A 25,450-nucleotide genomic window follows, 5' to 3' on the forward strand; every position below is an offset into this window, starting at 1 on the left:
CACACTTTTTTCACCAAATGTGATCTTTCTATGCGATTTTTACGATCGAATTGTAAAGAAAATTTGCCGTTTAGGAATGCAATCGATAGTGAACGATTCTTTGGTCGATTGCTTTATGCATAGCTCCCAACTGTCCCTCTTTTGGAGGGACAGTCCCTCTTTGGGAGCCCTGTCTCTCTTTCCTCCCCATTTGTCCCTCTTTCAGGACTTTGTCCCTCCTTCTATGTAGATATATATATTTTTCTACAAAAAAAATGCGTTTGATTGACTCTAAACTTTATTCTCATCCTTTAAATTGATATATTACTAATTTAAAAAATGTTAATATGCAGGAAAATGAACCAGGATAGAAAGGACCAGTGTGGTTTGAATTATATAACAACATAGTTTTCTTATGAAATCTTTATGGTATGCTTGACTAGGGGTGTGACAGGGGCGTGATCCGGGTGTGGTAGGGGCATGGCTTATGTGTCCCTCTTTCTCATCTCAAACAGTTGGGAGGTGTGGCTTTATGGGTTAAAAATCAACCTGAAAGTTGGAAAATATGATCGCATTTGAAGAAAGAATTGTTCAATAAATGTGAACATTCGATAATTGCCTTCAGGTTACTTACGTGCATTCAAATCGCAACGAAAGATCGCATTTAGTCAAAAATTGTACCGTTAATGGGGGCCCCTTAACACTGCTCCTGCCTATAGAGCGCATCCTAGTGGCTGCAGCTCTGACGCTTTGAGTCCGCCAGGAGAAAAGCGCAATGTAAATGTTATTTGCCTTGTCTGTTTGTCTCTGTTACTGGTGGTTCCTCACGTCACATAGTCATTCCCATTTCTAAGTTCAAAGAGAAGTGACAGTACCTGGCACCAGATGCAGCAGGGCAGACACACCAGGACTGGGACCAGGACACAGAGCGTGCTCATCCAGAATCCTTGTAATCCAATCGAGTTGAAGAAAAAAGCGGGGCACCACTCCTTTAAAAGTCCCTTTATTCCGGTGGGGAAGACAGCAGGTACATGCAGTGGGGGTATCAAGTGCCTGACAGCTGTTTCGCTGGGTTAAACCAGCTTCTTCAGAGGCAGTATGTACACAAGACACCATAAAAACGCTTCTTAAATATTGTAATGGAGGCCAGAAACACCCTCCCACCTCTCCGAGAAACAGGCTCTCCAATTGGACACTGGGCGACACAGACCGCCTCCTTACCTCTTGCACTGACAGCCGCCTGCGCTCAGCTGCTTGCTGATGATTGCCGCGTTCTGTCTAGAGGATACTACGTCATCGGGGGTGAGGTCGCCCTATCAGCTGGGAGCAGGGTGGGGTTATGGCTACAGGAAGAGAACGAACGGTGCTAGCCAGCGTGGGACACATACCATGCGGAAGGAACTTCCGCATGAGGAGGCGGAAACCTACCACATGAGTCATTGGGGCAGCTCTAGCCAATGGCGAGCAGCGAGTCTCCCCGCTCACAAGTCCCGAGGCTCTGACTGGTCATTGGTTAAGCACTCCTCATAACTGGACGCGCCCACTGGAACTTATAGACACCACTCGATCTCTATCACATTACATGAAAAAGTGATTAAAAACAACAAGAATAAAAACATAGCTTCAATTATGAATGTGCACCACGTTTTAGATCAAGAATATACCAAACAGTTAATACGATCTCTATTTGCATATCAAAAAGAGGAGTATCTACAATGTAATAGGAGGGGTACCTGAGTAATATCAGGAGACAGTGGGGGCTAATATGGACTCAAAAAACAATGCAGCTCATTCCTATCATTTAAGCCCAATGGACCACATGCCCTAGTCAGTGAAATAATCCTTGCCTCTTGCTGTAATAACAATAATTCACGATTACCTCCTCGTCGGGGTGGTGGAACTGTCAAAATACCTGAAAACTGTAAACAGCTTGTATTGCCATCATGCTGTTCTCTCACATGTTTAATCAATCTGCCCGCCCCTATCCCTGTCTTAACAGAATTCACATGCTCTTGAAAACGGGTGCATAACTCTCGGGTGGTTTGCCCTATGTAGAAAGAGCCACATCTACAAACAATGCAGTATACCACATACTTAGATCTGCAATGTAAGAAATCTTTTATGGTAAGTATGGTACCTCCCAATTGTATGCTCCGCCCATGTTTAAACTGATGACAATGATTGCAGTTTCCACATCTGTGGTTTCCGTTAGGGATAAATCTCTGCAACCAATTTGAAGAACTTGAAGAATTTGTTCTTCTGTATTCACTTTTAGTAACAATATCTCCGACGGTTCTCGCTCGTCGAAATGAAATCAGGGGTTTGGTTTGGGCATAAGACCCCAAAAGGGAGTCGTCTTGTAAAATGTGCCAGTGTTTTAGAATGGTGGATTTAATCTGATTTGCCATCGGGGTAAAATCAAATACACATGTAAGAGGTTGATTGGCATCTCGTTCTCTCCGGGTATGTTTTTGGGGCTTGCGTTGCAGTAGGTTGGTTCTCTCAAGATTATCAGCACGACGAAAAGCTCTATTGAGTTCAATCCTGCTATAACCCCTATTGGCCAATCGTACCGTCAATTCACGACTTTGTTGGAGGAAATCCTCCCTTCTGGAGTTATTCCTTTTTAGTCTGACGTATTGGCCATAGGGGATAGCCTTGATTGTGTGCGTCGGGTGGTAACTGGCATTCGACAACAATGAATTGGTTGCAGTGGATTTTCTATGGCCTTTAGATAGAAGCTGGCCCCCTTCAATAAAGAGTTCAATACGTCAGACTAAAAAGGAATAACTCCAGAAGGGAGGATACCCGGAGAGAACGAGATGCCAATCAACCTCTTACATGTGTATTTGATTTTACCCCGATGGCAAATCAGATTAAATCCACCATTCTAAAACACTGGCACATTTTACAAGACGACTCCCTTTTGGGGTCTTATGCCCAAACCAAACCCCTGATTTCATTTCGACGAGCGAGAACCGTCGGAGATATTGTTACTAAAAGTGAATACAGAAGAACAAATTCTTCAAGTTCTTCAAATTGGTTGCAGAGATTTATCCCTAACGGAAACCACAGATGTGGAAACTGCAATCATTGTCATCAGTTTAAACATGGGCGGAGCATACAATTGGGAGGTACCATACTTACCATAAAAGATTTCTTACATTGCAGATCTAAGTATGTGGTATACTGCATTGTTTGTAGATGTGGCTCTTTCTACATAGGGCAAACCACCCGAGAGTTATGCACCCGTTTTCAAGAGCATGTGAATTCTGTTAAGACAGGGATAGGGGCGGGCAGATTGATTAAACATGTGAGAGAACAGCATGATGGCAATACAAGCTGTTTACAGTTTTCAGGTATTTTGACAGTTCCACCACCCCGACGAGGAGGTAATCGTGAATTATTGTTATTACAGCAAGAGGCAAGGATTATTTCACTGACTAGGGCATGTGGTCCATTGGGCTTAAATGATAGGAATGAGCTGCATTGTTTTTTGAGTCCATATTAGCCCCCACTGTCTCCTGATATTACTCAGGTACCCCTCCTATTACATTGTAGATACTCCTCTTTTTGATATGCAAATAGAGATCGTATTAACTGTTTGGTATATTCTTGATCTAAAACGTGGTGCACATTCATAATTGAAGCTATGTTTTTATTCTTGTTGTTTTTAATCACTTTTTCATGTAATGTGATAGAGATCGAGTGGTGTCTATAAGTTCCAGTGGGCGCGTCCAGTTATGAGGAGTGCTTAAAGGGACTCCGAGCTCAAAAAAAAAAAGAAAGTTGTACTCACCATGGGCTTTCTCCAGCCCAGTGCTGGTCGGGAGGTCCCACGCCGGCGTCCTGGCTCCTCTCCTTCTCCCCGCTCCGGAATGGCTGGCAGGCCGCAGCCCGGGCGACACTCTCCCGAGTGTCGGGCTTCTTCTTCCGCATATGACGCGGATTACGTCACACGCCGGCCGCCTCGCGTCATCATGGCGGCCGGCGTGAAAGTACTGCGCATGCGCGAACAAAGCGCGCATGCGCAGTACTTTCACGCCGGCCGCCATGATGACGCGAGGCGGCCGGCGTGTGACGTAATCCGCGTCATATGCGGAAGAAGAAGCCCGACACTCGGGAGAGTGTCGCCCGGGCTGCGGCCTGCCAGCCATTCCGGAGCGGGGAGAAGGAGAGGAGCCAGGACGCCGGCGTGGGACCTCCCGACCAGCACTGGGCTGGAGAAAGCCCATGGTGAGTACAACTTTCTTTTTTTTTTTGTGCTCGGAGTCCCTTTAACCAATGACCAGTCAGAGCCTCGGGACTTGTGAGCGGGGAGACTCGCTGCTCGCCATTGGCTAGAGCTGCCCCAATGACTCATGTGGTAGGTTTCCGCCTCCTCATGCGGAAGTTCCTTCCGTATGGGATGCGTCCCACGCTGGCTAGCACCGTTCGTTCTCTTCCTGTAGCCATAACCCCACCCTGCTCCCAGCTGATAGGGCGACCTCACCCCCGATGACGTAGTATCCTCTAGACAGAACGCGGCAATCATCAGCAAGCAGCTGAGCGCAGGCGGCTGTCAGTGCAAGAGGTAAGGAGGCGGTCTGTGTCGCCCAGTGTCCAATTGGAGAGCCTGTTTCTCGGAGAGGTGGGAGGGTGTTTCTGGCCTCCATTACAATATTTAAGAAGCGTTTTTATGGTGTCTTGTGTACATACTGCCTCTGAAGAAGCTGGTTTAACCCAGCGAAACAGCTGTCAGGCACTTGATACCCCCACTGCATGTACCTGCTGTCTCCCCCACCGGAATAAAGGGACTTTTAAAGGAGTGGTGCCCCGCTTTTTTCTTCATTCCCATTTCTAAGTGGGCCGGAACCTCTCCCCTGTACTGATCCCTCCACGATGACCTCTCCTTTATTCCAGAATTTGCATTATCAACGAATAGGCGTTACTATCTGTTTTCCACTGCTTCTGCCTCCATTGTAAATTTTCATGCTGTAGGTTGTACCACTTTTCGGGCTTCATTCACTAAAACAAATAGCATGCCTCGTCCGAGTTAACACGCCTTATCAGAGATAACATGCCTTATCAAAGTTAACACTCCTTATCAAAGTTAACACGCCTTATCAGAGTAGCACAGCGAGCACTACGAACCCGTGGGGACTCAGGGCAAGATGAGTGGAGCTCTCGCCATTGACAATTATCAGGCATAAGTTCGTATCGCTCGCTATGCTACTCTGATAAGGCGTGTTCACTTTGATAAGGTGTGTTATCTCTAATAAGGCGTGTTATCTAGGATAAGGCATGCTCTTTGTCTTTGTGAATCTAGCCCAATGTCTTATAAGTGTTTATGCTGCTGCAGTTTATTCTACATTTTTGTAGCTGATTTTCCACTGCTGCAGCATCTCAGGCAAACATTGTGTTGCAGGTTTTTGCAACTTTAGTAATGCTATATTGTGTAAACGGACACTGTTGAGGTAATATGCAGTATTCTCTGATCTTTCTTGTAAATATGTAACAACAATAATGCACACCTTGATGGTTTTGCACCGCGGCAGCATCGGGGGGTAATGTTGTGGTGCGGACTTTGTAACTACTAATAGATGACTTCAGCTATCGGAGAATGTGCTGCTGCAGGTTATTTGTAATGTTTATATTCTCTTTATATCTGTTATGACGCACTCTTGTCCCAGGCTGAAACAGGTCGAAACTGGCTGTCTGTATGGTGGGTTTATGTGGCTCTGTATAATGTACAGTATAAGCTCTAGGATTGCTATACACCAGCGATTCTGTTTTGCAAGGGGGCCACGTAGCTAGAAATCACTGGGCCCCCTTGCAAAACTTTGGATGGGGCAACCTCCCTCCCCCCTCACTTTTCTGCACATATGTAACCGCATTCACAAATGTAGAAACACATGATGTGCAGAAAACGCATACAGGACACTGACAGACGAGTGTGCTCCCAGACTCAGCTTATTACACTCACTCTGTCCATCCCTGATGGAACAGAACTGGCTCTGCAGACTCCTCCAGCACCACTACAGTACAGAGCACTTGGGGAGGGGTAGAGAGGTTGGGGGCTGGGCGTTGTACACAAGAGCTTGCTGCACAGTGAATAGGGACTGTCTACAAATTTTTGTCTACAAAACTTTGCATGATTCCTTATCAGTGGCTGAGTGAGATGAAGTCATTAGAACAATTGTGCAGAGAGCAGAAAGTTATTTGTCTCCTTGCCCTTAATTGTCAGTCTCTTAGGACTAGGTCCTCTGTGGCTTCTGGGTCCCCCTGCGGCTCCATACCTTGCAGGGTCTATTGTATAGCCTGGTGTGACAGACCCAACTCTAACTATAAACGCCTGCTTACGTGAACTACAGCAATGGATGAATGACAACTGGCTGAAACTAAATGCAGACAAAACTGAAGTCCTTCTGATAGGAGGGCAGAGCATGATAACAAAACAACTTAACTTGCAGTCTTCACCACTGGGAATAGGAGGCACGGATCTGCGCAGCTCTGATCATGTGCGTAGCCTGGGTGTTCTAATTGATGGGGATTTAAACTTCAGAACTCAAATCTCTGCTGTGGTGAAATCATCCTATTTTCACCTGAAGAACATTGCAAAAATCAAGCACCTCATACCCCCAGAAGATCTGCCAACCTTAGTCCACGCCTTCATCACATCCCGACTGGACTACTGCAATGCTCTCTACACTGGCCTTCCAAAAAAGGTCTTGTACCGACTACAGCTGATACAGAATACTGCTGCCAGACTGCTAACCAACCAACCCCTTCACTGCCACATAACGCCAGTCCTGCACTCCCTTCACTGGCTACCTATAGAATAGAGGGTCCTATTCAAGATCGGCCTACTGACATTTAAATCCCTGAATAATTTAGGCCCTGGATACATGAAAGATATGTTGCAGCTGCGTAGCAATCCCCGCATTCTCAGATCAACAGGTTCTAATAATCTAGTCATACCCAGAGTCCACTTGGAAACTTTTGGTCCCAGAGCCTTCTGTCATGCTGCCCCTACGTTTTGGAACTCCTTACCTCAACAGATCAGGACAGCTCCATCCCTGGACGTGTTTAAATCCAGACTGAAAACCCACCTGTTCAGTTTGGCATTTGCAGAAATATAACTTTTGTTGTGTGAATACTTCATCCTACTAATTACTGAATCTGAGAGAGCCTAAGCGCTTTGAGTCCTATGGGAGAAAAGCGCTATAGAAATGTTATTGTATTGTATTATTGTATTGTATTGTATTGTATTGTTACGCCCCTGGGTTCTGGATGTAAGCTTCAGGGACATAAAGGGATAACTTGCATATTCAGCAGTGGTGCGTTGTGGGTAACAACAGTTGTTCGCTTAGAGGGAAGCTCAAGGAAAAAAATTGATTTCAACTTCTGGGGGGCTTCTTCCAGCCCCCTGGACTTGTTCTGTGCCCATGACATCTGCAAAGCTGGCCGGTCTCCGTCGCCAGTAGGCAGCTACTGCGCATGCAGGCCCCGAGCGGCGATCACCCTGATCCTGCTCACGCAGTGAGGAGCGCTCCGGGCATGTGCAGTACACACAGAAATCGCTATTGCACGTGCACAAAACGTTCCCAGCCACGTGAGCACTATCAGGGTGCACGTGGCTCAGGACTACGCATGCGCAGTAGCAGTCGACTGGCGGTGACTGGCCAGCTTTGCGGGGGTCGCGGGTGCTGCCTGGAGGGAGTCAGGAGGACGTCATGGGCACAATACAAGTCCAGGGGGCTGGGAGAAGCCCCAGGTAAGTTGAAATAATTTTTTTTTTGCCTTAAAGTGGACCTGAATTCAGAACTTCTTCTGTGCTCTAAAAATAAGCAGCAGCATAATAACCTTTAAAGAAAAAACATTTCTTTGTTACAGCTGATACAAATCCTGCAATAACTCTGCACTGTTTGTACTTCCTGCTTTCATGGAAGCAGACATCCTGTGCTTTCAAATGAGCTTATCTGCCGTGGCAGTCAGGTGACACGGGGAGAGATCAAATTACAGTTGTGATTAGCCACAGATTAGGGGGAATTAGACAGGCTAATCTCTCTACATACAGGGTGCTTGTCTCTATGTTTTCCTTCTGTCCTGTGCAAGTGTTCAGGTCTACTTTAACCCCTTCGGGACCGTCTGCCTACCCCCCCTTTAAGGAGTTGTCAGGCCAAATTTAATAAAATAAACACTACTTACCGGGGGCTTCCTCCAGCCCCAAGCTTCCAGGACCTCCCTCGCCACAGCTCTGCCTGCAGCCGTTTGCCGGAGCTCCGACCCGGTCCCCGGCGATGACGTCAGAGCGACCTGGAGGTCGCTCTGTACTGCGCCTGCGCGATCGGCGCTGTCAATCACCGCCACGTGGGCCGGAGCGGACTGGTGTGATGCAAATGCGTCAGCTGCCAGGCCTCCGAAGGCTGAGTGACTGGATGGGGACGCACAATGCTATGTCAGGCATCTGAGCTGTGCAGTTACAATGTAGCAATGCACACTCTGCACACAATGTATTTATTTCTGGATCTGTGACATCAGCAGCCATAAATCCCGTGCGCGGGGCGTGAGGCCGACACTTCGGTATGTGACAGGGTCACTTTCGGGTGAGGTTACCATGACGGGACTTGTGCAGAATGACTTTCTGCCGGGACCATTGATGGATCTCTTCCGATGGTAACATTACTAATCTCTGTTATTCACTTTCTCACCCTGGTCTGTCACATGGTGCCCCGGCAGCCCGCCAACAACCTCCACCTCAACAGGATCCGGTGATGTTATGTCTGGCCGGACGCCAAACCACAGCGAGAGACATCAAAGAGCGGGAAATGTCACTGCACCCAATGTGCCAATCATCTCCGCTGCTGTGCCAAGCTATGTGCCCATTCCAAAAGGCAGAGGGGCAGCTACAGGTATCTACTGGTCAGCCTCTGTGCCCATACCAACAGGCAGGGATGCAGCTATATACTGGTCAACCTCTGTGCCCTTACCAACAGGCAGGGGTGCAGCTACCTATCTACTGGTCAACCTCTGTGGCCATACCAACAGGCAGGGCTGCGGCTATCTGCTGGGCAACCTCTGTGCCCTTACCAACAGGCAAGGGTGCAGCTCAGGGCCGGGCCGAGGCATAGGCTGGAGAGGCTCCAGCCTCAGGGCGCAGTGTAGGAGGGGGCGCAGAATTCATTCAGCTGTCATTCCTAATTGCGTTTGAAGCAGAAATAAATAAGAAAAGGGGCTACATGGCAGTGACTGCAAGCCAGATAACTAGAGATTAAGGTGTTAGGGAGGTTGTGGGCCCTGTGGCGCCTCTTAGTCTAATAGCAATCAGTGTGTGATGGATGGGGTGGCAGGGATGGAGGGGCACACTTTGGTGTCTCAGCCTTGGGTGCTGGAGGTCCTTGTCCCGACTCTGGTGCAGCTATCTGCTGGTCAGCCTCTGTGCCCATACAAACAGGCAGAAGGGCAGCTATCTCATGGTCAGCCTCTGTGTCCATACCAACAGGCAGGGGTGTGGCTATCTACTGGTCAGCCTCTGTGCCCATACCAACAGGCAGGGGTGGAGCTATTTACTGGTCAGCCTATTCCAACAGGCAGAGGGGCAGCTATCTACTGGCCAACCTCTGTGCCCATACCAACAGGCAGGCGTGCAGCTATCTACTGGTCAGCCTCTGTGCCCATACCAACAGGCAGTGGTGCGGCTATCTACTGGTCAGCCTCTGTGCTCATACCAACAGGCAGGGATGCAGCTATCTACTGGTCAGCCTCTGTGCCCATACCAACAGGCAGGGGTGGAGCTATTTACTGGTCAGCCTCTGTGTCCATACCAACAGGAAGGGGTGGAGCTATTTACTGGTCAGCCTCTGTGCCCTTTCCAACAGGCAGAGGGGCAGCTATCTACTGGTCAACCTCTGTGCCCATACCAACGGGCAGGCGTGCAGCTATCTACTGGTCAGCATCCGTGCTCGTACCAACAGGCAGGGGTGCGGCTATCTACTGGTCAGCCTCTGTGCCCATACCAACAGGCAGGGGTGCAGCTATTTACTGGTCTGCCTCTGTGCCCATACCAACAGGCAGGGGTGCAGCTATCTACTGGTCAGCCTCTGTGCCCATACCAACAGGCAGGGGTGCAGCTATTTACTGGTCAGCCTCTGTGCCCATACCAACAGGCAGGGGTGCAGCTATCTACTGGTCAGCCTCTGTGCCCATACCAACAGGCAAGGGTGCAGCTATCTACTGGTCAGCCTCTGTGCCCATACCAACAGGCAGGGGTGCGGCTATCTACTGGCCAACCTGTGTGCCCATACCAACAGGCAGTGGTGCAGCTATCTACTGGTCAGCCTCTGTGTCCATACCAACAGGCAGGGGTGCGGCTATCTACTGGTCAGCCTCTGTGCCCATACCAACAGGCAGTGGTGCGGCTATCTACTGGTCAGCCTCTGTGCTCATACCAACAGGCAGGGATGCAGCTATCTACTGATCAGCCTCTGTGCCCATACCAACAGGCAGGGGTGCAGCGATCTACTGGTCAGCCTCTGTGTCCATACCAACAGGCAGGGGTGCAGCTATCTACTGGTCAGCCTCTGTGTCCATACCAACAGGCAGGGGTGGAACTATTTACTGGTCAGCCTCTGTGTCCATACCAACAGGAAAGGGTGGAGCTATTTACTGGTCAGCCTCGGTGCCCATACCAACAGGCAGGGGTGGAGCTATCTACTGGTCAGCCTCCTTGCTCGTACCAACAGGCAGGGGTGCGGCTATCTACTGGTCAGCCTCTGTGCCCATACCAACAGGCAGGGGTGCAGCTATTTACTGGTCAGCCTCTGTGCCCATACCAACAGGCAGGCGTGCAGCTATCTACTGGTCAGCCTCTGTGTCCATACCAACAGGCAAGGGTGCAGCTATCTACTGGTCAGCCTCTGTGCCCATACCAACAGGCAGGGGTGCAGCTATCTACTGGTCAGCCTCTGTGCCCATACCAACAGGCAGGGGTGGAGCTATCTACTGGTCAGCCTCTGTGCCCATACCAACAGGCAGGCGTGCAGCTATCTACTGGTCAGCCTCTGTGTCCATACCAACAGGCAAGGGTGCAGCTATCTACTGGTCAGCCTCTGTCCCCATACCAACAGGCAGGGGTGCGGCTATCTACTGGCCAACCTCTGTGCCCATACCAACAGGCAGTGGTGCAGCTATCTACTGGTCAGCCTCTGTGCCCATACCAACAGGCAGGGGTGCGGCTATCTACTGGTCAGCCTCTGTGCCCATACCAACAGGCAGTGGTGCAGCTATCTACTGGTCAGCCTCTGTGCCCATACCAACAGGCAGGGGTGTGGATATCTGCTGGTCAGCCTCTGTGCCCATACCAACAGGCAGGGGTGCAGCTATCTACTGGTCAGCCTCTGTGCCCATACCAACAGGCAGAGGTGCAGCTATCTACTGGTCAACCTCTGTGCCCATACCAACAGGCAAGGGTGCAGCTATCTACTGGTCAGCCTCTGTCCCCATACCAACAGGCAGAGGTGCAGCTATCTACTGGTCAACCTCTGTGCCCATACCAACAGGCAGAGGTGCGGCTATCTACTGGTCAGCCTCTGTGCCCATACCAAAAGGCAGAGGTGCGGCTATCTACTGGTCAACCTCTGTGCCCATACCAACAGGCAGAGGTGCGGCTATCTACTTGTCAACAACCTCTGTGCCCTTTCCAACAGGCAGGGGTGCAGCGATCTACTGGTCAGCCTCTGTGCCCATACCAACAGGCAGGGGTGCGGCTATCTACTGGTAAGCCTCTGTACCCATACCAACAGGCAGAGGTGCGGCTATCTACTGGTCAACCTCTGTGCCCATACCAACAGGGAGGGGTGCGGCTATCTACTGGTCAGCCTCTGTGCCCATACCAACAGGCAAGGGTGCAGCTATCTACTGGTCAACCTCTGTGCCCTTTCCAACAGGCAGGGGTGCAGCTATCTACTGATCAGCCTCTGTGCCCTTTCCAACAGGCAGGGGTGCAGCTATCTACTGGTCAGCCTCTGTGCCCATACCAACAGGCAGGGGTGCAGCTATCTACTGGTCAACCTCTGTGCCCTTTCCAACAGGCAGGGGTGCAGCTATCTACTGGTCAGCCTCTGTGCCCTTTTCAACAGGGAGGGGTGCAGCTATCTACTGGTCAGCCTCTGTGCCCATACTAACAGGCAGGGGTGCGGCTATCTACTGGTCAGCCTCTGTGCCCATACCAACAGGCAGGGGTGCAGCTATCTACTGGTCAACCTCTGTGTCCATACCAACAGGCAGGGGTGCGGCTATCTACTGGTCAGCCTCTGTACCCATACCAACAGGCAGGGGTGCAGCTATATACTGGTCAACCTCTGTGTCCATACCAACAGGCAGGGGTGCGGCTATCTACTGGTCAGCCTCTGTGCCCATACCAACAGGCAGGGGTGCAGCTATATACTGGTCAGCCTCTGTGCCCATACCAACAGGCAGGGGTGCGGCTATCTACTGGTCAGCCTCTGTGCCCATACCAACAGGCAGGGGTGCAGCTATATACTGGCCAACCTCTGTGTCCATACCAACAGGCAGGGGTGCGGCTATCTACTGGTCAGCCTCTGTGCCCATACCAACAGGCAGGGGTGCGGCTATCTACTGGTCAGCCTCTGTGCCCATACCAACAGGCAGAGGTGCGGCTATCTACTGGTCAGCCTCTGTGCCCATACCAACAGGCAGGGGTGCAGCTATATACTGGTCAGCCTCTGTGCCCATACCAACAGGCAGGGGTGCAGCTATCTACTGGTCAGCCTCTGTGCCCATACCAACAGGCAGGGGTGCAGCTATCTACTGGTCAGCCTCTGTGCCCATACCAACAGGCAGAGGTGCAGCTATCTACTAGTCAACCTCTGTGCCCATACCAACAGGCAGGGGTGCAGCTATATACTGGTCAGCCTCTGTGCCCATACCAACAGGCAGGGATGCAGCTATCTACTGGTCAGCCTCTGTGCCCATACCAACAGGCAGGGGTGCAGCTATCTACTGCTCAGCCTCTGTGCCCATACCAACAGGCAGGGGTGCAGCTATCTACTGGTCAGCCTCTGTGCCCATACCAACAGGCAGGGGTGCAGCTATCTACTGGTCAGCCTCTGTGCCCATACCAACAGGCAGGGGTGCAGCTATCTACTGGTCAGCCTCTGTGTCCATACCAACAGGCAGGGGTGCGGCTATCTACTGGTCAGCCTCTGTGCCCTTTCCAACAGGCAGGGGTGCAGCTATCTACTGGTCAGCCTCTGTGCCCATACCAACTATCCAACCATCTATCGGCTTTCATGCATTTTCTGCACTTTTGTGTTTTTAATGCATTTTTCATGCGTTTTGCATTTGCATCTTATTTTTATACATATTTAAATAAAATACAGTAACATATATATATTTTTTTTTTTAAAAGCACCAAAACCACATGTAAAATGCATTTTTATGTGTCCCTATTGAGATATGTTATGTGCGTTTTACATGTGCTTTTGAAAATTAAGTAGCAGGTTTTGCATTTTTGAAAACACACACTGTAAAACGCACATATATGCGTTTTTACATGTGGCCCATAGACTTTCATTAGCAGAAAAACGCTAGCGATTATGCCTAGTGTGTTCCTATCCTTAAAGTGACACTGAAGCAAAAAAAATAAAAATGATGACATAATTAATTGGCTGTATAGTACGGATAATTAATAGAACATTAGTAGCAAAGAAAATTGTCTCATATTTTTATTTTCAGTTATATTTTTTTTTTATAACATTGCATTATTCTCTAATATTTGCAGTTTACAAACTACACTCTGTATTTTAACCACTTCACCATTGAGGGGTTTTACCCCTTGTGCACCAGAGCAATTTTCACCTTTCAGCGCTCCTTACATTCATTGGTCTATAACTTTATTATTACTTATCGAAATGAAATAAACTATATCTTGTTTTTTTCGCCACCAATTAGGCTTTCTTTAGGTGGGACATTATGCCAAGAATTATTTTATTCTAAATGTGTTTTAATGGGAAAATAGGAAAAAATGTGGGAAAAAATGTATTATTTTTCAGTTTTCAGCCTTTATAGTTTTTAAATGCATGCTACTGTAATTAAAACCCATGAAATTTGTCCCAGTTATAAAACCGTTTAAATTATGTCCCTATCACAATGTTTAGCTCCAATATTTTATTTGGAAATAAAGGTGCATTTTTTTCAGTTTTGCGTCCATCCCTAATTACAAGCCCGCAGTTTATAAAGTAACAGTGTTACACCCTTTTGACATAAATATTTAAAGAGTTCAGTCCCTAAGGTAACTATTTATGTATTTTTTTTCATTGTAATTTTTTTTTATTACAAAAAAAAATAAAAAAAATGGGGAGTGTGGGAGGTAATGAGTTAATTTATAATGTAAAACGATGTATTTGTATATGAAAAATGCTTTTGGGTGTAGTTTTACTATTTGGACACAAGATGGCCACAGTAATTTTTTGTGTAAGCGTAGGAAGTAGGAAGCGTAGGAAGTACGCTTACAGGAAGTACAATGAGGCTGGGAAACTTTTTTCTCATAGAAGCATCCGATCATTGCTGGGGGGCTGAGATCAACGAACGGGAATGGTTTTTCCCGTTCATTGAACTCCGGGCAAGCGGCCGGCAGCGTGCACGAGCACGAGGGAGCGGGAGCACGGACAGCGGCGGTAGTGGCGGGAGGTGCGTATTTCTACACTCCTGGTGGGGAAAGGATGTTAAAAGGAGCGTAGAGATACACACCTGTGGTGGTAAAGTGGTTAAATGATGAAAGTTTGGTCACAGAGCTCAGAGAAGCTCTTTTGCATAGATAACAAATTAAATTTCTTAAAGGGGCACTATTGCAAAAAATTGTAAAATTTAAAATATGTGGAAACAGACAAATAAGAAGTATGTTTTTTTCCAGAGTAAAATGAACCATAAATTACTTTTCTCCTATATTGCTGTCACTTACAGTAGGTAGTAGGAATCTGACAGAAGCGACAGGTTTTGGACTTGTCCATCTCTTCATGTGGGGATTCTCAGGGATTTATTTATTTTCAAAAGCACTTAGTGAATGGCAGTTGCTCTGTCCAACTGCCCAAAAAAACTGTCTATGTTTGCACATATTTTACATTTTTACAAGTTTTCGCCATAGTGCCCCTTTAATGCTGGGCATATACAGCTTGTTTTTGAACCATTAAGATGGCTCGATAGATAATTCCCGATATGTCTGATCACCCGCCCGATCGTTTCACCGCTCGATTCCCGATTGCAGTGAAGGGAAAAAGATAAGAAAAACGAGCGGAAGATAAGAGAATTGACTGCGGAATTGAGCGGCGAAACGATCGAGCGGGAGAATCGAGCGGCAAAAACGAACCGTGTATGCCCAGCATAACTCTTCCTGTACTGGAAACAATATGAGACTCATATCTGTACTGCTTATGTTCTATTTCTTAGCTGTACTACACAATTAATCATTATATCATAAGTTTATTTTCACTTCAGATTCCCTTTAACCTCCCTGGCGGTTTATTTATTTAGCCAGGGAGGCTGCAATGTGGTTTTTTTTTGAATAAAAAAAAAAAAATTTCATGCAGCCAACTGAAAGTTGGCTGCATGAAAGCCCACTAGAGGGCGCTCCGGAAGCGTACTTTCGATCGCCTCCGGCAATCGAAAGTAACAAGATAGGCCGCAATGAGCGGCCTATCTTGTTTCGCTTTCCTCGTCGCCATGGCGACGAGCGGAGTGACGTCATGGACGTCAGTCGACGTCCTGACGTCAGAGCCGCCCGATCCAGCCCCTAGCGCCGGCCGGAACTGTTTGTTCCGGCTGCGCTGGGCTCGGGCGGCTGGGGGGACCCTCTTTCGCCGCTGCACGCGGCGGATCGCCGCTCCGCGGCGGCGATCGAGCAGCACACGCGGCTGGCAAAGTGCCGGCTGCGTGTGCTGCTTTTTTCAGAAAGTAAATCGGCCCAGCAGGGCCTGAGCGGCGACCTCCGGCGGCATACCCCGAGCACAGCTCGGGATTACCGCCAAGGAGGTTAAGTAAAAGAAACAAACAAAAAAAAAGATGAATCAATGTATACAAATCTGAATAAGTATTTGATTGATTTTTACTGAGTAATTAAAAGCATAAGGGGATGTTTGTAAAGCAATTACAGACAATTGTGGTTTACTTAAAAAAAATAAAAATAAATATATATATATATATGCAAACGGTACATACTACAGTAATGATTATGAACACTGAAACGATCAAAAACTGATGGAAAAATTGGAAGCAAACTTTGAAAAATCAACACACATTAAAGTGTAACTGTCGGGCATAAAATCAAAAATCAATTTTTTATTTTTATCTGGTGGTAAACAAGTAATAAGGATGCTAACCAGGCGATCCAAAAGTTTAAATCTCTATTACTTTTCTTGTTTATAAGTGATCATTCCCCAGTTTACCTGACTCTTATTTGGTACGTTGCTGCACAAAGGAAGTTGCAGGGCATGCTGGGTTGTCTTTTTTTGCTTCTTTATTTCCCCTCAGACGTAACTAATGTACAGAAGCAAAAAAAAGGACAACCCAGCATGCCCTGCAACTTCCTTTTTGTGTACCAAATTTTGTGTGTACCAAATATGAGTCAGGTAAACTGGGGAATGATCATTTATCAACACGAAAAGTAATAGAGATTTTAACTTTTGGATTGCCTGGTTAGCATCCTTATTACTTGTTTACCAGATAAAAATAAAGAATTGATTTTTGATTTTATGCCCGACAGTTCCACTTTAAAGGGACTCTGAGCACTTCTTATGGGCATGCCTTTAAGCCAGACAACTTCCAACAAAGTCGTGCTATGACCCCTCTGGAGGAGGGCCATGCTTGGCACTTCCTCTTCCTGCTTCATTCAGTAATGCACTTCTCTAACAGAGAAGACAGGGGTGACCCGGAAGTTTTAACATAACCAAGATGACAGCCGCAATTTTTAAATTGAGATCGAATGAAAACTAATGGTGTAGAACGGCGATTCAGGCATCAAATGAAAGAGAAGAGCACAAGCTACATGCATGATATGCATCTTTAAGTACTTTGCAGTACTGGTCGGAGTCTTAAAGGCATGCCCATGAGAGGTGCTCAGAGTCCCTTTAACCCTTAGACTGCCGACTATGTTTTTGAAGAGCGACATGCCAGTGCCATCCAGGGTTGCTCTCCAAATTTGCGAATGTTTTCATGGTTGCCGAATTCGAATCCGAATTCTGATGATTCGAATACGAATATACCCGAGCAGTGCCTCTCAAATTCGGCCGAATGATTGCAAATTCAGGCAAAAATTCGTGTTCGGGAATTCAGATATGTTTTTTTATTTAAAAGAACTCCTTTTCCCGAACACGAATTTTTGCCCAAATTTTGTTACAGACCCCAAACCGAATTCGAATCCGAACCGAATTTGGCGATCGCAACCGAATCCAAATTTTCCCCGAATCCGAATTTTCCTTGGACCTGAATTCGAATGTACCCGAATCAAATTTTGGTACATTCGACCATGCCTGGTACCATCTATGTTTGAGTTTAATTTATGAAATAAAGTAAAGTATAAAGTAGGCACTGAGCCAATGCTCTGTCCTGATCGCCTTTCAGTCTTTACACGTTCGTGGCGGATATACAAAAACACAGAACACCTATAGATGTCTGCAGTAGTCTATAGGTGGCCACTGGCCACACACCATACAATAAAATGATCCAATTTTTTACAGAAATGAAATAAATATGATTGGTTGTCCCGAAAAATCTAAAGATTTTTTTTTTTTTCGAGAAATCTGATCGAATTTCCCCTTCTGATTTGATAAAAGAAAATCGGGAGTGTTGGATTTTTCTGATCAATTTGAATGGTGTGTAGTAGCTATTTTTTCTGAGTTTTCAATCATTTTTTTCATAATTGGGGAAAAATTGAACATAGGTGTGTGGTACATTGGTCAGATTTTTGAAATGTTACAATCAGTCAGAAAAATTGATTGCAATTCTTGAATTAAAAATATATTTAAAAAATTGTATGGTGTGTGGCCACCTAAAAGGGTTAATGACAGATAACGTGGATCTCTGTCACATGCACATCTAAAAATCAAAAAATAACAAAACAAAGAAACTTCTATATCAATGGCTAAACAATTCTATTATGTTTCATCAGTTATTTAACTAGTCAGAAAAAAAAAACTTGGCCCGTACGGGGATCGAACCCGCGACCTTGGCGTTATTAGCACCACGCTCTAACCAACTGAGCTAACCGGCCTGGAGTGACCTTTAGTCCTGTGTAATGTGCTTACATGTGTAATTACTGCATCTATTAGTGAGGGTACAGTAAGCTCCTGCTACTAAGCTATAGAGCAGCTGTCACTGCTGCTGACAGTAGCAGTCACTGCAGGGGTCATGGGAAAATGGGCTGCTGGCCAGCATGTATTCACAGACCTCGTGGCGCAACGGTAGCGCGTCTGACTCCAGATCAGAAGGTTGCGTGTTCAAATCACGTCGGGGTCAGCTGATGTTTTGAAAATAAATGAGTTGTATTTGCATAAACCTTGTACAGGACAGTTCACAAGCACATGTCTGATGTTGTCATTGAGAATAAGGCAGTTTTGGCCAATACACAATACAGTTCCATTTAATAGCTACCCTATGTTGTACTACTGCAAGATAAAAGCATACTACGGTAGCTCAGATGCAGATATTATTATTTATTGGATTTACGTAGATAGCGCCAACATATTACACAGTGCTGGACAATAAATAAGGTTAGTGACGCAATTATAATAGGGGTGATAGACAACACAACACAGGTAATAAGCAGTTAGTCCTGAGCCACAGTGCTGAGTGCTTTACGATCAATCCACACTACATTTGAATTTTTAAAAATGCACTCCCATTGACTTACATTACAATCGCAATAAAATTGTGTCAATTTAGAGATCACTATCGATTTTACAGCAATTTTAGTGCAAGTCACTTGGAGTGCATCTTTAAAAAATGCAAATGCAGGCGGAGGGATCGCAAACACATTGCCAGAATATGCACAGCAGTAGTAGCCCCATCAGATAATGCTGCAGCTCACGTTTAAAGTAAGGTCGCACTCACAGTGGGACGTTATGGTCGCACGTTATAAAGTCTTATAACGCAGCTTACCGCACTGCAATAATAATCCTATGGGCCAATTACAGTGCGACGTTAAAATGTTGCGTTGTGCTAACTCACTGCTTGCAGTGCGTTACCTCTTAACGCAGACATGTTGCGACTTTAACGTTGCATTAAAACGCAACGTCCCACTGTGAATACAGCCTTAATGTATTATTTAAGGCTAAGTTCACAGTGGGACGTTAAAGTCGCACGTTAAAACAACATTTAACGCAGAATAACTCACTGCAATGAAAAATCCATGCCCTGTTCACAGTGCACACGTTGCGTTGGTGTCTAACGCTGCACGTTAAGTAAAAGTGCTGCATGCTGTGCGTTATACGCATTATTAGCTGCGTTAGACTGTTTGCCTATGTAAATGTTGCCCCCTCTACTGTATTTGCTGTATGCGATGGTAAAGCTGCATTGCAACTTTTTGGGCGCATCGCGTTGTAAGTTTGCTTTGCGACTTTAACGTTGCATCAAAACGCAACGTCCTACTGTGAATCTAGCCTGAATTATTATCATATTTTATGAATTTATTTATTATGTTTTGTGAAAAAAAATACAAAGAAAGTGTGTGTGTTTGTTTGTTTTAATTTAAGCTTGGCCAAAAAAAAACAAAAAAACAAAAAAACACTGAAAACATTTTTTTTAAAGGGACTCCGAGCAGTGCAGAAACTATGGGAAGATGCATATCATTTTAAAGCTCTCTTTCTCCTCTTTCCATTGGTATATAAACCGCCGCCCTACGCTTTTTAGTTTTCGCTATTTTTGTGATTGAAATTGCCGCGACCGCGATTTCGATCGCGAAAATAGTGAAAACTAAAAGGCATAGGGTGGCGGTTTAGGTGTCGCCAGAAAGAGGAGAAAGAGAGCTTTAAAATGATATCCATCTTTCCATAGTTACATTGTATTACACAGGCCGACTTTTTCCTAAATTCAGCAGCTCTATTCAGCAGAAAAAAAAATTTTGCCATCGAAATCGCGGCCGCGGCAATTTCAATTGCGAAAATAGCGAAAACTAAAAGGCGTAGGGCAGTGGTTTATATATCATTGGAAAGAGGAGAAATAGAGCTTTAAAATGATATGCATCTTTCCATAGTTTCTGCACTGCTCGGAGTCCCTTTAATGTATTTATATTTTTTTAAATTATACTTTTTATTGTCCTATATGGAGCTATATTATCTTTACTACACTGCAGCGCATCAAGGCTATACTTGCCCTTGCAAAGGTGGGGTATTAAATAAATATGCTGATCAATTTATTTTAGTGCTAAGCCTAATAAAGAAATAATAACAGTAATAAAAAAAACTAAACTAAAGGTGGAAAATCACTGCACATATCCTTTTAGAAGTGTCAATCTATATTAATTCTTTCAAATATTTATATCTGAATTATTGTATCTGGTGCTGCTGATATATATTTATTTTTTTTTATTAGGTAAATGTAACATTAGCCATTTATTTAGGAAAGGGTTCTTTACAGTAAGAGTGATTAAGATGTGGAATGCATTGCCACAGGAAGTCGTTATGGCAAACTCTATACCTGCATTTAAAGGGGGCTTAGATGCTTTCCTTGCGTTGAAAGACATCCATGGCTACAATTACTAGGTAATGCCTAATGATGTTGATCCAGGGATTTTATCTGATTGCCATCTGGAGTCGGGAAGAAATTGTTTTCCCTTTTGGGGCTAATTGGACCATGCCTTGTGGGGGTTTTCACCTTCCTCTGGATCAACAGGGATATGTGAGGGAGCAGGCTGGAGTTGTACTTTGTTCTCTGGTTGAACTCGATGGACGTGTCTTTTTTCAACCCAAATAACTATGTAACTAGGTAACATTTTACTGACGAAAGGAATGCAGCAGGCAGCTCTCCTATGAATTTACAGTGAAACATGATTTTAATTTATAGCTAATTTGAGGTCAGCTATGTAAAAGCACATCATTCTGTCGGCTGAAGGCAATGTTAGAGGTGCCGCTAGACATGCTGCTATGTACAGTATGTGCTTTAACAAATAGAGCCCCATAATGAAACCGGGATGTTTTTTCATGTTTCTTAGCCAAACTGCAAATGCAATGTTACTGGAGGTGAGCCTTAGTTAACTAGATCTTGTTTAACCATTTCAGCCCGGGGGTATTTTTCACCTTGTGGACGAGAGGAATTTTCACATTTCAGCGCTCCTTCCTTTCATTCCCCAATAACTTTATCATTACTTCTCACAACGGAATGATGATCTACACCTTGTTGTTTTTGCCACCAAATTTGGCTTTCTTTGGGTGGTACATTATGCTAAGCATTATAATGGGAATAATAAGAAAAAATGGGAAAAAAAATCATTATTTCTCAGTTTTCAGCCATTATAGTTTTAAAATAATTCATGCTACCATAATTAAAATCGACACACTTTATTTGGCCATTTGTCCCGGTTATTGCAACCTTAAAGGAGAACTGTAGTGAGAGGGATATAAAGGCTGCCATATTTATTTCCTTTTAAGCAATACCAGTTGCCTGGCAGCCCTGATGGTCTATTTGCCTAAAGAAGTGCCTAAATCACACCAGAAACAAGCATGCAGCTAATCTTTCCTTTAAAAGCCAGTTCCCACGCAATATCCTCGGAAATTGGCTAATCAGTTACACTGTAACAATGTTATTACAATGTAACAACTTTGTTACTTTGTAACTCCACCGCACCCGATGTCACTCGCCGCTCACCCGCCGGCCACCGCATACACTCTAAGTCCCCGCCGGCTCCCGCCGTCCACTCTGCCCACACCTGTCACCCATATACATGCTGGCACCCATGGGTGCCAGCATGTATATAGGTGACATGTGGGAGAGGCGGGGAGGGCAGCGAGAGCCGGCGGGGACTTAGCGTCCTGAACCCGACAGAGCTCTGAGCTATATAGCTCAGAGCTCTCTAAAGCATCTTTGTATTTGGGCTCCAAGGAGCCCCATTGGTCCTTAGCAGACCAATGGGGTTCCTTCAAATCAGAAGGAACCCCATTGGTCTGCTAAGGACCAATGGGGCTCCTTGGAGCCCAAATACAAAGATGCTTTAGAGAGCTCTGAGCTATATAGCTCAGAGCTCTGTCGGGTTCAGGACCCTAAGTCCCCGCCGGCTCTCGCTGCCCTCCACGCCTCTCCCACATGTCACCTATATACATGCTGGCACCCATGGGTGCCAGCATGTATATGGGTGACAGGGGTGGGCGGAGTGGACGGCGGGAGCCGGCGGGGACTTAGAGTGTATGCGGCGGCCGGCGGGTGAGCGGCGAGTGACGTCGGGTGCGGTGGAGTTACAAAGTAACAAAGTTGTTACATTGTAACAACTTTGTTACATTGTAACTGATTAGTATATTTCCGAAGATATTGCGTGGGAACTGGCTTTTAAAGGGACAGGTAAGTATTAATGGTTAATTAAGAATATTAAAGGACTTTTTTCGTGGTTATGTTTTTTGTTCAATTAAAATACTTTTTCTATGTGTTTGTGTGTTTATTTACTTTTAACTCTTAAAGGAAATGGGTAAGGGGTACAAGTACCTCTATACTCATTTCTCCTGGGGGGGGGTGGGCATCTGGGGGACCCTTTTTTAAAGGGGACTCTCAGATGCTACCATGAACCCCCCCCCCCCAGGAAATCGCGGCCTCCACCTCCACCACCCATCGGAGGTGGAGAAGAGCCCCTTGTCCTTGGATTGGACAAGGGCTCGGAGGGGGAGGGGAAAGCTTGGCTGCCCCTCCCCTTCCGAGACCCCCCAATCCATGGACCATGCGGGCTGGTATAGTCAGGGTGCGGAGCCCCACGCGGCCGGTGCGGAGCATTCTGGCTATCCCAGTCTGCATGGGGGACAAGGGGTTAAAGAGGTCTGGGAGGGGGGACCCCACGTCGTTTTTTTTAAAATTTCCCACACTCAGAACGAAGTAAGTAAAACTCTTCCCACTTGGGGGAATCTATGAAAATAAAACACTATTGTTACCTGTGCAAAAAAAACTGACATTTTCCGCATTTAAAAGACATTTTTGCCCTTGAAACTTAAAAATCGATTTTCTCAAAAACTATAAGGTCTTTTTGAAAAAAATTTTTTTCCTCTTATTCCCACTGATCCCCTTAATATACCCTGTGAATTTGGTGTTCCTAAATTTTAAGCAGGCTTTGCTATTAACCGTTAAAGTCGGCGGGTTTTTAAATGTATATATTTTTCCTTTGAAACTTTAACATCGATTTTCTCAAAAACTATAAGGTCTTTTTGAAAAAAAAATTTTCCTCTTATTCCTTCTGATCTCCTTAATATATTCTCCACATTTGAGGCTCTTAGCACTTAAGGGGGCTTTGCTATTAACCCTTAAAGTCGGCGGATTTTTTATATTATACGGGAGCGTAATATTACGCGATTACGGCAGACTGTGTAATTTCAATGGGAGTTTACTGTCTTACGCGTAATTTGTTACGCGTAATAACGTAACCTACGGTCTACGCGTAATTAATTACACGTAATACCGTAACCTTACACGTAACGCTTACGGTGCATTTGTAGTGAATTACGATGCGTAATTACGCTAATGCGTAATTTCGGCCCAGCACTGGAAACACCTGATCTGCTGCATGCTTGTTCAGGGCGTATGGCTGAAAGTATTAGAGGCAGAGGATTAGCTGAATAGCCAGGCAACTGGTATTGCTTAAAAGGAAATAAATATGGCAGCCTCCATATACCTCTCACTACAGTTCTCCTTTAAAATGATATCCCTAGTATAATGTATGGTGACAATATTTAATTTGGAAATAAAGGTGCATTTTTTCAGTTTTACATCCATCACTAATTTTTAGCCCATTATTTAATAATAATATGCCATCTTGACATATATTTTTTTTTTTGTATTCCCTAAAGGTGTAGGTGTAATTATACTATTTGGCCACCAGATGTCCATGCTGAGCAAAATCCTATTAGCGTACAAAGTAGGAAACTTAGGAAACAAAGTATTGCTACATTGTAACTTGGGAAGTGACGCAAGGCTTCAATGAAAGCCTGCGATCACAGTGCCGGCGGGGACATTAATGAATGGGAAATGTGTTCCCATTCATACATTCAACAATTGGCGGCGGAAACTGACGGAAATCACGGCGGGAGATAGCCCGGCGGTTCTATTTAAGAATAAACACTGTTTTAGAACTAAAACAGTATTTATTCTCAGCGGACATGTACGGATTGGCTGCAGCCAATCCTCCCTGTTGCCGGTGACAGCGCGATCTCGGGCAGATGAACCGCATGATCGCCCGCACAGTGCCCAATCTGCGGCTGTGCGGGCGTCTGCACAGCATGAATGGTTAAAGGGAAGGTCCGAGCAACCTAAAAATAAAAAAAATCCACTTACCTCGGGCCTTCTCCAGCCCCTGGCAGCCATTCTGTGCCCTTGCCGCAGCTCCGGTAGCACCCGGTCCTCTCCGGAGGAGATGCCGACTTTGCCAGGTCAGCTTCCAGGTCGGCTTCTTCTGCGCTCTGCCGCGCGGTTCGCTGGTCGCGCTGACGTCATCAGGACTGTACTGCGCAGGTGCAGAACTACTGCGCCTGCACAGTACAGTCTGGATATTTTCAGTGCGGCTCTGAGAACCACTCATGCATGCAGAGTGGAGATCTTGCACCGGAGGGGAACCCGGACCACCAGCGTGAAGCAGAGCTGCGGCGAGGGCACGGGAAGGCTGGCAGGGGCTGCAGGAACGGTCAGAACGGTAGCACCACCTGCTGGCCGTTGATTCAATGTACCCTGGTCCGCAAGTGGTTAGAAAATCTGTAATTACGAAAAAAAAAAAAAAAAAAAATCTCCTGGGGGGTACACTGTATCCTAATGAGGCTTCCCCATCCTCCTCCTTCCTGGCGATCCAGCGCTGAAAGCCCCCAAACACCGGGGAGGTAAATATTTACCTACAGCGATCCTGCTCTGGCGCAGTAGCAGCTTTCTGATGAGCCTAAGGCAGAAATAGCCGAGCGTGTCCGCTCTAAGCCTGCACAATAGAGTGGATCCAATCAGGGTTGGCTATTTTTGCCTGAGCCCAATCGGAAAGCCAGGAAGTTAAATATTGCAGGCAGTACTGCGCTTGCACCACAGCGGATATCCTTGTTGGCTGTGATGTGGGGGCTGCCAGCGCTAGAACAGAGGGGCCCTCTCCAGGTGAGTACCCACCAGGGTTTTTTTCTTCTTACAGACTACCTTTAAGGACACCTGCAGGTTAATGACACGTCTGCAGAGTGTCAGCACTGCAATGTCACCCCCGGGATCGTGTCTCTATGGCCAGCAGGTGACATGCATCTAGCGTGTGTGTACAGGCCTATGG

General features: G+C 46.1%; 2 non-coding genes across 2 annotated transcripts; one reads left to right on the top strand and one right to left on the bottom strand.

Moving 5' to 3' along the window:
• Window positions 1-18,170: 18,170 nt before the first annotated feature.
• Window positions 18,171-18,244, bottom strand: TRNAI-AAU (transfer RNA isoleucine (anticodon AAU)). Its single transcript has one exon. It is a non-coding gene; the product is annotated as a tRNA-Ile (tRNA).
• A 173-nt stretch (window positions 18,245-18,417) lies between these two features.
• Window positions 18,418-18,489, top strand: TRNAW-CCA (transfer RNA tryptophan (anticodon CCA)). Its single transcript has one exon. It is a non-coding gene; the product is annotated as a tRNA-Trp (tRNA).
• Window positions 18,490-25,450: the final 6,961 nt, after the last annotated feature.

Source organism: Hyperolius riggenbachi, chromosome 3, assembly GCF_040937935.1.
Source record: "Hyperolius riggenbachi isolate aHypRig1 chromosome 3, aHypRig1.pri, whole genome shotgun sequence".
In the NCBI taxonomy this organism is placed as follows: Eukaryota; Metazoa; Chordata; class Amphibia; order Anura; family Hyperoliidae; genus Hyperolius; species Hyperolius riggenbachi.